We start from the raw sequence: 16,278 nt of genomic DNA, 5'->3' as shown, positions 1-16,278 counted from the left end.
CAACCTTTTCAGTGTCACTTTAGGATCTACAACCACTCTGGACTATTTTAGCATTTCACAATGTATGTCCAATGTTCATGTGAACTCAGGAGGTACAGTAGTGTAGCTTATTCAGTGAGGTGGAAAGTATGACTGCAGAGGTCATGGTACTGGGGGAGCAGCCCACACAACCTTCATGCATAAGACCAGAGTTCACCACCCACCACGGACCCTCAATTCATTATTGTGTTTTATGAACTAAAAACCATAACCATATTGATTCTAACCTCAATCATCAGTTGTAACTGCCTTATCCCTTAAAAACATACATTTGACCTTAAAAAAAAATGTGTGCACTGGCTCCTAATAGGGGGAATGGTGTCTCTCCGGCCCTGAACAGCTGTTTTTACATTATGTCCTTTTGTTAAGAGGGTAGTACAATCTCTCTGGAGAAATGTCTAAGGTTTATCGGCACTAGTTGGTTTTTAGTGAAACTGGATCATATTTTGGGAGAAAAACATTTCAGATTTGCCCTCTGATCAACTCCAGCTGCTCTGCCTGACTATCTGTGATTCACAGTTCCCTAATGGACAGAACGTTTTTTGTAAAACTAAAGTAATGCTCACGGCTAACTCCCGCTAACAGTAGCTGCTTTGTCAGAATCACGTCATTTCTGCAAAAATTATTTCAGCATTCTTTGGTCGTTACAAGTTAAGACAAATAGAAATATACAAAGGACATTTTAAGGTGAGTGTCATATTTTCTCATTCAAATACAGTAAAGCCTTGTAGTTGCACTGTATAGGCAAATTGCTGTTTGACCTAAATTAGCAGCGTTTGAACTGTGAATAGTTATGTGAGAGGATACAAAGTAGTAGAGGCTACTGTGCGAGTAAAAATACTTTGGTTACTATTGTGATATCGCTTTCTATTAAAAATGAATCTCGGTGAAGCAGATCAAGGACATGCTTCTTGAGGTAGGATCGTTATTTAGAGTTGTCATTGAAATACAAGTTGTTGGCAGTCACCCATTCAGAATATATTAAAGGTGACCTATCATGCAAAATGCACTTTTGTACGTCTTTTATACATGAATATGTGTCCCCGGTGTAACTCACCAAGTGTCAGAAAACACAACCTTCCAATTTCAACTCCACCAATCAGGAGGAGACAGCCACGGACATTGCCGTTCGAAAGCGCTGGAGACGCTGTAGTACATATGCCAGGCCTGTAGATGGTGCTGTTCTCACAGAATCAGCCCATGCAAAGACTGTTAAATTGAGCGAAATGAGGAATGGCTAAAATGCATGATCTGTTTGGTATTTTGAAAAATAAAAAGTATAAATATGCCTTATATAGGTATGGTCCTACACTATATTATTCAAATATAGCATGATAGGTCCACTTTAAGACACTGGGTTGCTGTTCCCAAAGAGATTATCGTTCAGGTCATGACGAGCAAAATGTACAATGTGTAACATTTTGCGAAATACCCCTTTAACATGGCAGAAACAAAGGTATGGTCACATGCTGCTCCTGTTTTACAGACCCAAAGTCTCTTGTCTTTGCAATGCTCCTTTGGAATTTCTGACTTGCTTGTCTGTCATACCAGCAAGGTGAAGGGAGGATAAAGTAAACAACCAGGGCCTGTAAGCAGGTTTCCAATAACAGCTGCAAAACACAGGAGAAAAAACAACAACAGAGGAGTTATTCACTTCCAAGAATGCCTGTAAAAGAACTTGTTTGCACCCAAAAGTGTTTGCTCATCACATGATTCCACAGAAATCCACCCAGAGTAACAAGACGCTTTGTCCTAGTGTTCTTCAAAGAAACATTTTGTACCTCAGAAGATGTATGAATATCAAAAAAACAAAAAGGTAAACATTTATAACAAGGCTGAAGCGAAGAGGAAGGATTTCTCATATGCAATTTTCTGCCAGTGGCGTTAATTCAGCCTTTTTGAATGTGAGCATAGGGTAGGCTAACTTTAACCCACATCCGTCACAGCGAGATTCATTGTGCATGGATAGACCTTTTGTTTGGTTAAGAGGTTATCAGGGCCAAGCTAGGCTGCACTAAGTTGAATTAGTTTTTTCCTTTAAGCCGCTGTGCCTGTCTATTAGAAAAGGCTCGGACCATCGGGGATAATATTCACTAATAAACCAGTGAAGATTTGAATATGTTAAGACTTGCTGCTCCAACAACTTCACAACATCATAACTCTACTGTAATTGCAGTCTGCTGTTTTTATAAAGCGCTGTCCATCTTACTGAAATACAAACAACTCTATGAGAAAAGGAATATAAACATTTTAGGGATAATAGTAGTAACTCAAGGACAATTTACCAAAGAAACACTTTGCATTTTTCTTCATTCATTTAGTGATTTATTGAACCTGTATTTTAAATCTTAATTTACAATATAGAAGAACAAACAAAAGGCAAACAACAACATGAAATCCTTGGCTGCAAGAAAAACAAATAAGAAAATAAATAATAAATACAGCGATTACAAATATACAATTTAGTTAGATTTTGATGTCATTATCAGTTGCTAAAGACTTACATATTTGCTGTTCCTTTATTGTGGAATCAGTTTCAATAGCTAACTCCTTTCAAGGTCAATTGTTTTTTCAAACACGTTAGAAGGAAAGCATATACAAACATAACCGGCAGTGAGTAGAAAAGCAAAACCAATGACCTGAATCAATAATGATGATCATTTTTATTAGCATAATACTATGCTAGTTTGAGATTTCAAAGCACACCGCGGTGAAGAAGGATGTTGGAACATTGACCTTTCTGACTTCACACACTTTCATCACCGGTATCTGTTCAGCGTAGATGTCAGACTAAAGTGTATATGTTAGCAGAGCCTCTGTTTGTGTGTGCAAACAATGCGGTTATATATGTTGGAGTGGGCAGATGTAGCATTTAGTGTGCTGAAATGTTTGTGTGGGTGTATTCTTTGCTCTTCGAACTGCAGCTCAGTAATGCAGCGGCTCTCAGTGTGAAGTCGACTGTGGCGCAGTCTGTTAATTCTCAACACAGTCAGGAGTCCAGAGTGGAGCAGCCAAACCTTCAGTACACTCACCTGAACACACACACACACACACACACACACACACACACACACACACGCACACACACACTGTACGACGACAAACCTCTGATCCAAATGCTCCCTTTAAATCTCCCCTCAGTTTATTTAAAGCTAAAAACATTTACTCGTTTGGCAAAACATGGCTGCATATTTATATCAAATAAAAATGAAATACAGACGTTTTCACTGGAATAATTCCCACAATAATGGTGTGACGTCTATTTTATCAACTGTTGTCAGTAAATATTGGCCTTAGCAATTAAGTGGTTTTGAGTGATGGATGCTGCTGATATATACAGACACATTTTCCTCTTTGGGACATTTGAAGATTGAAGATTCAACTTATTGTCACTACGTAGTACAGGTACTATTTCAATCAGGAGAGACTTCATTTTGTACAAGAACATTTATTGACACATGTCACGTGATAAATGTTAAGTCTTTGGCGGTTAGACCCCGATCCTGAAATCGTATATCTAAAGGGGGAAATGCAGCCGTGAGCATATAGGGAACCCCCCGGGGTCTAGACACTGGTGATGATGCTGAATATCTGGATTTGATGAGGAGATGGGATGAAGAGGGGATGTGATGAGGTCTTTGGATTAACTCTCCTGGCACTGGGTATGATGAAAGGAGGTGGATGGGGAGGAAGCGGACGGCAGCATGACAACCTGAAATCACAGCTGACTGCAGGAGAGAGGAGAACCATTTTAAAGTTTGGCTGCGGCACAGTGATTGGCTGCTGGAGAATGAGGTGAATGTAATAGGTTAAAGTCAACGCCCGTGATGAGCTGATTATATGCAGCTGCGGACTGAATGTATACCAGTCTTCCTGAAAGAACTTACGCTAAGCTTCATTTGTTCCTCTCATATTCACAGGATGGATGATTAGAGACTTTGGGGGAAACCTCAGCTTTATGAACGTCCTGTCTGTTGGTTTGGCCAGAGAGGACTGAGGGTCTTTCCCTGCGAGGAGCACCAGGCCTGAGGGAGGAAAACCTGCACCAGCTGCACCTACAGAATTTAGCCCATGCTGGGCATAGCTGTTACCACCGGCACAGGCCTAGCCTGTCACTTTATTTGACAAAATGTGTTTACTTAATCAATTAACAGATTAACATTTAGTGTAACTTATGTATATTATTTCGTTTTTATTTAAAAATAAATTGTGATGGTTCATGCTTGATAACTTTTGGTTCACATTTCAATAAATTGTATTTGTATTTGCACTCCTTTTGTCTGTTATTCTTACTGAAAATGTTAAATTACACATTCACATCTGACTGAAGATTGGCACCATTTATTTGTGACGTTGCAAACTCTGCGGTACAAGGCACAAGTATTGTGAAGNGAAAAAACCCTAGTTTGCTAGGGTTGGACACAAACAGAGCAACTTGATGGTAAAAAACTTCTAAATAAGGTCTATTTTTGAAACTAACCCTAAGGACTAGCTAGCTATAGTTTCCAGTAGGATTAGGGGACAAAAAAACAAAACTTGAGGGTTTAGGTTAGACTATCCCTCCAACTGTAAAACCCCCCCAAATTAAATATCTGTACCCTTATTAGACACCGTTTACAACGGCTAGGAAAATGAAAGTTCATTATCGGTGGTAGTCCTGTTTTAAAATGAAAAAGTTTTTTTTCATAAAATCATCGGTATGCGGAGTCGGCGCGAAATAAAATTGACTTATATCATTAGACAAGGTTGGTTTATTCAAATTTTACCTAAATCTGAGGTTTTATGTGTGTTCGTCGGGAGTCTCTCGTTGAAACCAACTATGTCTGTTTCAAAAGAAATGATAACTAGAAGTTTTTGATTACAACTTTTAAGTTACCTCTCTATGTGTTTACTAGTCACCGTGTTATAGAGAGAAAGACAAAGGAATTGCTATGTTTATGAGTAAGTTTTTATTTATTGATCGCAATTGGATTACCCTGATCCCACCAGAGGGGTGGATTTCCAGTGGATTACCAGAGCAAAATGTACTGTACAATTTATTTTAAAATATGTTTCAATTTAAATAAGATGGCAACGTTTGTTAACTGAAATAATACACACTTTTTAGCCTTCATGGGAAATACATTTTATTTTTCCCATTTTTGCTCACGTTTGTGGTGGCCTATTTGTTTTTCAACCAAATGTTGATGACATAAATGTTGATGCTCATAAAAGTGTAACAGCAAAGATTGTCAATCAAAAATGTAATTTAGATTAAAGTAAAAATATCTTCAACAAAAAAAAAGTCCATCATCTGTCATCACCTTTCAAAATAAATTGCAGATGTCTCTGCAATGTGGTCTCTTGTCTTCCTTGTATTATTTTTCATATCCACTAGATGGCGATCGGTAGGATTAAAGCACTGATATTCAGGATCTAGTAATCTTGAAAAATCGTAATCTGGATCAGGGTGATCCTATCCTGAATTGCTTTGAACTCCAGGGACAACATTTGGCCGACTTGTCTGATCCTGGATCACAAAAAATGAGATTTCAAAATCTGATCGGATCTGATTGAGATTCAAAGTTTTAAACTCCTGGGCCCTGGGGACCATGGACATTAATACAATATTTCAATCTGGATAATGTTGACAATCAACCAACTTTGCCACAATGCATTGCTTAAAAATGAAAGATTTGACTTTTGTGTGGAATAACTTTCCAATTCTTGTATACATGTGTTTTTCCTTTGGCACTTTTGTGTGTTGACTGGAAATGAAGTCTCAATTATAAGTAAAGTGAACAAAATGGATTCCTCCAAAATATACCACAACATAAAATCACGTGTTATCACTCTCTCCTCCTGTGAGAAACATTGTAATGCTTTGTGAGTGGTGCCAAATGCTACGTCTGGTGATCCTTAAAGGTTGCCCTTTACTGAGTCAAGTGTTAGTGCATCTATTCTGCTGTGATACCACTCTCAGCGTGATGCTGCAGAGGTGGCACCTTGTGCATGGGACTTTCGCAAAGGTAACAACTTTCCCAGCACTTAATATCTGACACAACCGCATATCAGGACAGCAGGATTGAGTGGTAAGTAGACAAAATATAGGCCTCGAAAGAAATCCTTCAGAAACCATCCAGGTGTCCTAGAGAATCATACCGAATCCTTAGCAGCTGCAGAAGCTCTGCTCTGCTGCCGATTCTTACCTCTAAGTAGCTCACGGAGGATGAAGCAGGAAGCCAATTACCCAACAGGGATCAATAACGTATCATGTTAGTTCAGGGCTATTTTTCTCTAGCTGAAGAGTTCCTAAAGTCTCAGAGAATTGGCCTGTTGATAAAAATAAACGATTGTTCTTCATTCCTTTAAACAGATGCTGAGGGAGAATGGCAGTAGGACTGACAGATCCATGCTTCAGGCACCTATGCAAAGTCTTCCATGTCCCTGAGACATCAAGGGGTAAGGGTACGCCAATCAAAGTGACAAACCTCCCCCATTGATGTCTCCCGTTTTATTAAATGCATATTCGCAGCTCTAAACACAATCACATGAAAAGCCCTTGACATAAGAGTCCCCCCTTTGATTTGCGTGTTGGCGAGTGACACAAGATAGGAGATGGATACAGGTATCTATCACACGCAGTTAAGCTTGCCTGTGTCAGATTTCAAAGGCATTGACGTGCAGGTGTAGATCAGTCACGGCGTCTTCAAACGCAGCTGGATACGTTTTATATCTGTCTCCTTGATTTCATTCTCGAGTATGCTTCTTCGCCATGAAAAATATCCTTCAAAGGCCACTGAAGGAGCCACGAGACACTTCTGTCAGTATTGTTTGCGCCGCCAAGGTGTGATGGAGTGGACCGGGTCCCTCCTGTGTCCTCGTCATCGTGTCATTCACTGAAGGCTCCACGTCGAGTTGCCAAGTTATTCCGCCGCAGGGAGCGAGAGTCTCACATACACTACATCCTGCTTACATTTGTTACTCATGCATGCAGCTGTCCGCAGGGCTGCCATCTTTCCCTGTTTTTATGTCTTTAAATGGCATGAGAGTAACATGTGGCATTATATTGCATGGCCATATGGGAAAAGCCCCTTCCAGACATAGACTATTACATAAATGTGCTGGACACTTTTGTAAGTCACATGTTTGCCTCCAAGTGACTTTACTGTAAAAGTCACAATGGCAACTGTACTAGGTCAGATCTAGTAACACTTCTGTTACACTTCAAGCACTGCATATTTATGATTTAAATACCAAGGCATTGAGGGAAAACTTCACGGGCAAGGTTGCATGTGCAGTGATAGCTATTACATGCACGTCCTGTTCCGCCATCTGAACTATAATAAATGTGTCCTTTGAATACACATTCATATGCACAAATAAAATAAAATGTGCCCAACAAACCATGAAATACTGTCAATGGGCCTATTTTGGGTTTGAGGAGTTTTGTCATGTCAGATCAGTTGTCAGGGTTGAGTGAAGCAGGCATGACCCAAATGCAGATTTAACCAAAAATACCTTTATTTCAAGGCGAAATGATACAGAGCTGAACTCAGTCCCCCGTGAACATAGTCAAACAACAACAAGGATCCAACAATGACGGACAGAAAAACCAGAACTTAAATGCACACAAGACTAATCACACAAACAAGACACAGGTGAGGAGGGAGGAGAAAACACAGGGGCACAAGGTGAACACAATCAGGAAATCATACACAGAGACAGGAATCAACAGACAAGACAGGGGGCGAACACTTTTCAAAAATAACACAGTAAACCAGAGACAGACAAAACACAACACAGACAGACCGTGACATCAGTATCTGAAAAGTGTTTTCCTTCACCCCCCGCAGAGTATGGCTGAATGCTAAAGACACATTCTACAGCCATGCTGTGAGCATGTATTTAGGCACAGCAGTTATTTGAGATAGGTTTAATGTTCTAATAATGCAAGGTTGATTTACAATGATTGTTTAGTGTTTTAGGAGGCTAACATCAGCTATTTAGTAGCAGAGACACATACACCAATGGGACTAGATGGAAATCATGGGACCAACCACATTATAATAATACAAAAGGTCATGTATATCCGTCCAATCGTTGGGAAGTTTATTTATTTAATCTCAAAATTCTGACTTTTTTCCCAGAATTCTGACTTTAATCTCAGAATTTTGACTTTTCCCTCAGAACAAAAAAAATATGTCTTTTTTTTTTTTTTTCAGAACAAAAAAAATGTCTTTTTTTGTTTTTTTCAGAACAAAAAAAAAAAAGTTTTTTTGTTCTGAGGAAAAAGTCAGAATTCTGAGATTAAATTCAGAATTCTGACTTTTTTCTCAGAACAAAAAAAAATTAATAATGTGGCCCTAATCTTCTTCTGTAGACAACATTCGTTACATTAGAGTAAAAGGTCCTAGCATGCATGAATAGTGCTTCTGTGCAAGCATGATGCTGTTTACCTGAAAGTTGAATTACTATGAAGGTTTTAGCTAAAATGCATGTTTATGAAATGTAGGATCAACAACTGGATGAATTGAGTTCGGACTGCCCACCTTCACATTATTTCATAAAGACTTTTCTCAGTGTTTGGATTCTTCTTTCAACATGTAGGCTTGCAAAAATAACAACGTTTTCTTTAATAATGAAAGGTGAATATGATATACTAATGTCATTTGAGGGGTGGAGTATTCCTTTACATGTTCATCCATTCCTACTGTGATACCATTTTATAACAATGCTTGAACACTGTTGGACCGTGTAAAACAGGCAGCAGTGTGTTATGGTCTATCTAGTAAATTATGAAATAGATGATGAAATGAATGAAAGGATCAAATAGTTAGAAGTAGGAAAAGCACATTATGGTTCATTATTGAGTTGCAAAAATAAGTTATGAGGCATCACTGATGCAGCCTGTGAGAAAATGGTGAATCATACACCAAAAGAAACAAAGACCTGAAAAACAAATACATTGTTTTTAAATTGTGTCTGAAGCTAGCAGTGTTACATATTGAATCTGAGTACATGTTTCCAATAGCAACTACAGCAGGGGTAAAAAGTAAATGACATTAGTTTAAAGGCTTGAAAGAGGGAGTGACTCGTACTATCAGTACTGATATCAGTCTTCCATTCAAGTCCAAGTTAAGAGTCTTCTCCAGCTGTTTGAAAGGATAATTATCACCATTTGTTCTTGATAACATGATTAACATTGATTGGGAAAATGAGGCAGCTTTCAGTTTGACATATCAAAAACAATCTTCAATGACAAGGACAAGAGCAAACACAAGAAATGGCCTTCATGCCCTTAAATAGAGGGTTCAGATGGACGGTGGCGGAATACAAATATTGATTTAATCATACAGCTTTCTTCACCCAAGTTAATGAATCATTATTTTCACGTCTTTACCCCGAGGATAGATAAAGTATTGTCTGACTGGTCCAGTGCATTGGATGATTAGCACTCTCATTAAGAGTGGAGCTGGAGTGTGTAAATCTCAAGAGAGATGGAACATCGAGAGCAGTTGTACAAGCAGTGTGTGCAGCCGTGACACACACTCTCTGCAATGTCCCTCTCTGCTGTTTATTGCCTGGCACCTGGCACCACTCTGAGACACTCTAATTCCTTTTGTCAAGAGCTATGAGTTATCTTTTCATTTTCAATTGGCTACATGTCAATCATATCTAAAAATATGATTTTTTTTAAGCTACATTAAAACCAATAGGCATAGGGTTAGGGATAGGGTTAGTGGGTCAAGCTTTTACATTTTCTTTCATGTCAAAAAATGTTGTGAGGGTCATATTTGTTGAAGAATATAACCCACATAGCAATCTGACCTGACAGCTATGTCAGAAAGAAGTGCCTGCACAGTGTACAAATGACAGGAAATATCACATCCATCCTACATTGCTGGCTGACAAGGCGGTGCTGATGTGAATTAGAATTTGCCTTACGACAGAGTCATATGTAGGTCGCAGGCTTCAGGACTTCATTGAGATTTAACAATAGATATACTAACTTTACATTCTAAGAGGTGCATATAATCTGGTTTAAAGACTGCTGTAAAAAACACATCAAATGGAAAAATGTATTAGTGTTGCGTCTTTCATCAGTTTTCAAAGTCAATAAGGCTAATGACTACCCCGCTTTTGTTGTGGTTTCTCTCTTTTTTTTTGAAGTACTCACCTCACCCCCTCTTTTCGCATTTACAACCTTCAAAAGGAAATGTCCTGAAAGGTTAGTATTCAAGGATTAAAGGATCATTTTTTTGTCATTTTTTTGTACATCAAAGTTTTCTCAAACTTTGATGTAGTTTTGTACTTCCTGTTCTCTATCAGCCTTGCAAACACCTGTTCTCTTTTCTTTTCCTTATACATGTAATGTTTTGGTGTTGTTTTTTGTTGTTTTGTTTCTTTCTGTTAACCGTCAAGTGGGAAATAAGTATTTTTTTGTGTTTCTCTTAGTATCCTAAGATACTGTTATGTTTGGCTGTGAAAAAAAATATATTATGAAGGGCAGACCATCTATTTGTATTTATTTTGTTTTTTTAAGAAAGGGGCAGGTCACATAAGATCGTATTCTTCTCCCTGCTCCTTTTCGCTCAATGGTGTTTTGGTAGAGTCATGTTTTGTTGGCAATTATTGTACATTTGGTTTTGCGTGCCATGAGCGGGACAAATAAAAATGAAATGAAAATGAAATAAGTGGTGATTAGGTGCTATAAGTCAAGTTATACAATTATATGGCAGAAATATTACAAGCTTGTTATAAATCACTGTACGTGATCATACAGTCAGTCAAATGTAATTGAATGACCGAAAAAAAAAAAATTATGATACTTGACCTTATTTAATGCTTTGTAATGTTGAATGAATTCATATTGCCCTAAAAGCATTATGAATATTAGTGCTTAAAACTATAATTAAACAGTGCTACATGAAAATGCATAATAGACATGGGCTTCAGAGATAGTTTTACCCACTTGGGGGCAGCAGAACCAGCTGTAAACGCAACAAGGACATATTATCACCTTGTAAAGTTGTTAGGACCAACGTGTCAAGTGTTAATCTACAAATCCGTTAACACAGACATTTATTGGGAGCTCTGTTCCTGTTCTCTTGATAAATGTAAGTCTGATATTCACTCTCCTTTTGGCTCTCTCCTGGTCTCCATCATCTCTTCAAGGAAATATCTGTCCAAGCTAGCAGCTAACTGATAGCATACAATAGGTTTGTCACTACATAATCCCCTTTTTCACTGTACAACAAAGTCCTTTTATCTGATGGTCATACAGGATATTGGAATAGTGCAGCTTTGAATTTGAGTGTTGTAAAATGTGGTCTGTTAAACATAGGNCCTACAAACAAACAAGATTTCTGGCTCTCACAGACCTGTAACTTCTTCTTTAAGAGCCTCCTCTGTCCTCCACTCGTTAACTGTATTAATGGCACCTGTTTGAAAACAGGTGCCATTAATACAGTTAACGAGTGGAGGACAGAGGAGGCTCTTAAAGAAGAAGTTACAGGTCTGTGAGAGCCAGAAATCTTGTTTGTTTGTAGGTGACCAAATACTTATTTTACAGAGGAATTTACCAATTCATTCATTAAAAATCCTACAATGTGATTTCCTGGATTCTTTCCCCCCATTCTGTCTCTCATAGTTGAAGTGTACCTAGGATGAAAATTACAGGCCTCTCATCTTTTTAAGTGGGAGAACTTGCACAATTGGTGGCTGACTAAATACTTTTTTGCCCCACTGTATATCCTCAAATCATGCCTATAACACATTATCCAAATCCTTAAATGCTGACTATCTTCCAATTCTGATATATTTATAAGCAACTCAATACAGTTTTCCTTTGACGGTTTTCTATATTATTTTGTAGCCTGTAGCTTTTAACACTAGGGCTGCAATTCTGAGTAAATGCCAAATATGTAATTAGGTCCCAAGGTTAAATAGGACGCTTGTTTACTGTGAAGTGGCCCTAAGCCTGCAGCTGGGGTGTCCAGAGGAGAATGGAAATGCTACTGTATTAAATAGATCCAGTCAGGTTTTGCTGAGCTCCAACTGATGGTGATTGAATTGAGTATGATTCCCCGCTGCCGTTGCCTGAAGCGCCGCATCACTTCACAACTCCCTATTCAGCTTAGTCACAATATTGTAGCGAAGGCCTTTGATGTGGTTCCAGGTCCTTTACAACCGTTAACGTTTGGCCTCGGATGAATCGGCATCTTTAATTACTCTGTCACTTTCGAATACAGCACCTTTTAATGCAAATAGACTGTAAATCTGCTGCATCTGATCCATGCATATGAGATGAACTTCAACATCTTCTGAATCGTCGGAACCGATTTGCTCTTCTCAGTTTCTCCTACCTGCATTTACCTGACACACACACTGAAAGTGCTCTCTTCTGTTAGGTCACACGACAGCAGTCTGTACAGTAAGGCGTTGAGACATTTCTAAACGCTCTCCACTGACCGCCTCCCATGAGCGCTGGAGGATGAATACGAGTCCTGGCCTCTTGTCGTCACAGATTACAGTCGTGGATTTGGCACTGTGAACCTCTGCAGTCACACACTGCTCTGTGAGGGGGGGATATGGCGTACTCACTGCATGTGTGCACGTCTGCACGCACAAGCAGCAAGTGCACAGAAGATTATTTGAGCACGCCTCAGGGATTTTGTATTCTAGGAAATAAAGGAATTCAAAACCCCAAATAATTTGCACACTACATGCTTTGCCTGAGCGAGTGAACAGTGAGTCTTACATTTTTACAACCAGATGCTGTGTGTAGAGTGTGTGCTTTTTGGTACTTACTTCCTTATTCTCCTACTCCAACATCCAAATCCTCTCATCTTACAACTGTGGCGCCCTTATCAACATGCCAACAGTGTAAGTTAATCCTTGTGCAAATAAACACAAACACTCTTTCTCTATCTATCCCCCCCTACTTCTCAATTCATTCTAGCAAACAAGCTTCCTTCCAGTGATGTGTATTAAGTAGCAGGGAGAGTACAGACTTGGCACATGCAGTCTGCAGCTCTGGCCCGCGGTACTAATGAGGTCAAACAGATATACACAGTTCCCTAAACATCTCCGTCCAAGACATTCCAGTGCAGCCAGTGTGCAGCCCGGAGGCATTTCTACTTGTTGTAGAAAGCTGTTTCCCCCGTGGCTTTTCTGCAAATTATCACAGTAGCTTGGCCTAAGGCAAGCTGATATTCATGTCCTAACACTGTTAGGAAAGTATAGAATTTAGTGTTGTCTCGTAAGTTTTTTGAGCCTCCCCACCACTACACCCACAGGGCGGAGAAATGGGCCACTTTATTCACATAAAAGTCTTTATTCAAGAACAAAACTGTTTAGAGCCAGCTGATGTTGACTGCCCAACTCCACAGCTCCTGGTGCTTTGTATGAGCTTAAAATATCGAGACAAGCTTTTTGTTTGGCTGTTTGTTGTAACTGTCAAATATCTTGCGTTGCCGTGCTGCGATTTTAAATAATAATAATTGTCATGGCCTGGTTTGTATATTGGTGAACATTTTCTAAGATGCTAGTATAAAACACTCTTACATTCCTTTAAAGTCTGTTCTTGTATGTCATTGGACTAGAGAGAACAAGCTTGACACATAATGAAGTCACATGTAAGTGGTTGAGTTGGAGATCATAACCCCTGACTGAGTTAAAAGGTGGTTTCATGTGGAACACCTTCCACTGTCTCCGGTGACTCCTGGTCAAATACTTTGACTCGATCGATCCAAGTCGATGCTGTGACCAGTTGTAAGCCAGCTGATGCCTGTCACTGGTCAGGCTGTTACCCAGCTACCCAGCGTCCTCTCTGTTTTACTGATGTAGTGCTCCCTACAGCTCCTGGGCTCACACTAAGGTCACCTGCTGAAACAATTTACTGAATACAGACTATGAAGTGCTGTTGGCATTTCTGGGAGATGGCAAGTAGAGATGTAGGAGCCAAGAATCTGACCAAGTGGTGAATTCTGTTCATTTTATAAGGTTTGTTATGGTTTATATTTCAGTGTTGGATATGGGCGACACTCACAGTAAATATAATCACCTGTTTACTTATGTGAGGTGTGTGTGGCAAAGATGATGAAAGGTAAAAAGCCGCTATATGTTTTGTTAACCGCAGCTTTTTGACAGCTGTGGTTATTCGTATCATTTTTCTTTGCACGTCAACATTAGTTCAACTTTTCTCTCAGCAATACGCATCAAACAAAGCCCGACCTCAGCCCCTCAACAACTTGAACACACTACAAAAGATCTTAGAATATTATTTATTGGCTAAAGATCCGGTTCCAGATGTGCCAGAGTCTGGGTTCCGGACTCATGGTCAAAATAAACCAAGTTCACACAATCAACCCTGAGGAGTGTCTTGTCCCCTCCTCCCTCCTATTTGGAGTCAAAGGGAGTCACACAGCCACTGGAATGTAAAGAATGCAGCTGTAGCAAAAACAATGGAAAGTGAGCAGTCATGACAGATGTGCAACCTCATCTAAGCTTTAGCTCAAAGCGCTCGCGCAGGATATTGTTTCCCTTCTCTTTCCAAAGACTAGCACTGAGAATAATTTACACGACAGCAGCACAGCCAGCAGCACAGTTATCTCCAGATTAAACCACAGTTTCTCTGTAGCATCTTTGAAAAGAACCTCTGTTCTCTGAAAAAAGTCAAATTGTTTCTCCTCCTTTTCATTCCGTTGTCATAGGTTCAGTTTTTTAGCTTAAGTTACCCCTCAACGGATCTCTAAATCAGGTCTCTGAGCCAGGAGTTGATGAGTCATTTTTAAACAGACTGGTGATTTTTAATGAGGCATAACAGATTGCACATTGAATCAAAGTTTCTCCGTGTTTATTTTAAACTGTTATGTCTTTGATATTAATAACTTAACCCAGACGGCTGACGTTTTCAAAGGAAAGTTGCTCCCTTGGTGTTCAGACATGACTATACGGATACAAATAGGAAGTCTCAATGCTGACCTCATTGTTACATATTCTGCTGTAATTAGTAAGTGGGAAGTTGTTTGCTGTAATATCATTAAAAAAAGCTTGCAGTGGCTAATTAAAGCTTCAACTAGAGTTAAGGAGTGGGCTACAATGTTGGCATCTTCAAAGTTATAGTTTCTATCAGGTTATCAAATGTGTGCCAAACTGGAATGAGCTTGTAATAAAGGCAAACATTCTGGTGGTGTACGAAAGAAACCAGGCATTGTTGTCGTCACATAAAAAAAGAAAAGAAGAAGGTATGGTTGGCCAACCAAAAGTGAATACAAAGATAATGAAAGTAATTTGGATTCATTTACCAAGTAGTACCATGGTGTTACACTTTGGGTAACAACATATTCTGCCTGGATCTATGAAGGTATCACTGCAAAATGTTTTTAGAGTTGATTGCCCCATTTTCCATGTTTAGTTTAGCAGCCAATACTGAACTTATGAAGTTGATCAGATATGGAGCCACTAGGCCTGTACCCGAATATTCGGCTATTCGAATATTCGTTCGTTGGCCAACTATTCGGGTTTCAATTTCATTATTCGGATATTTGTTTTTTTCCCCACAAAAAATCTTTTTCAAAGACATTTTTTTTTTCTTTCTAAATGTATGCTATTAATAAAGGCGAATTGCCATATTCTTATACTATATTTATACTTTTGAATTGCACCGTCAAAATGCGGAAATATATACAATCTCAGCCTGTGCTCCTGACATCGCGTTCACTCAGTCACGAACGCAAACGGCACGCTTCACCTCGTAAAATGCCGAAGACTTCAGCTGTGTGGGACCATTTTAAATTGGACGATGGTAAGAAAGATATGTGCCAAATATGCGATAAGAAACTGGCCTACCACGGTGGCACAACAACTCTGAAAAGTCACCTGGATGCTGTAAGTAGTAGCCTAGCTTAGCTTAGCTGTTGTCAAGTTGCAATGATGAAGCTGCTTTATCCGCCGTTTAAACAGTAACGTTACACATGATACAAACGTGCACTTACTTTGCTTGGAAAATAGTTGCAAGCAAGAGAATACACTGTCTCACACACCACGTCTCGCACGTCACACACACACTCCTCGCACCCAACACACACCCTCACGTGACCTCGTTGGCATCTATCACTGTGTTCACATAATAGAATCCGACTCGATGAGTTGAATATACGCGTTAATTACGGAATCGGGGTCTACAGGGTGGTAATGAGGGATAATAAGTGCAGCCTATTTCTAACATTCTCGTTTTCAGGACTCGCAATCATC

This window comes from Notothenia coriiceps, unplaced genomic scaffold, assembly GCF_000735185.1.
Source record: "Notothenia coriiceps isolate Sejong01 unplaced genomic scaffold, NC01 NC01_scaffold00037246, whole genome shotgun sequence".
In the NCBI taxonomy this organism is placed as follows: Eukaryota; Metazoa; Chordata; class Actinopteri; order Perciformes; family Nototheniidae; genus Notothenia; species Notothenia coriiceps.
This window is presented reverse-complemented; position numbering follows the sequence as displayed.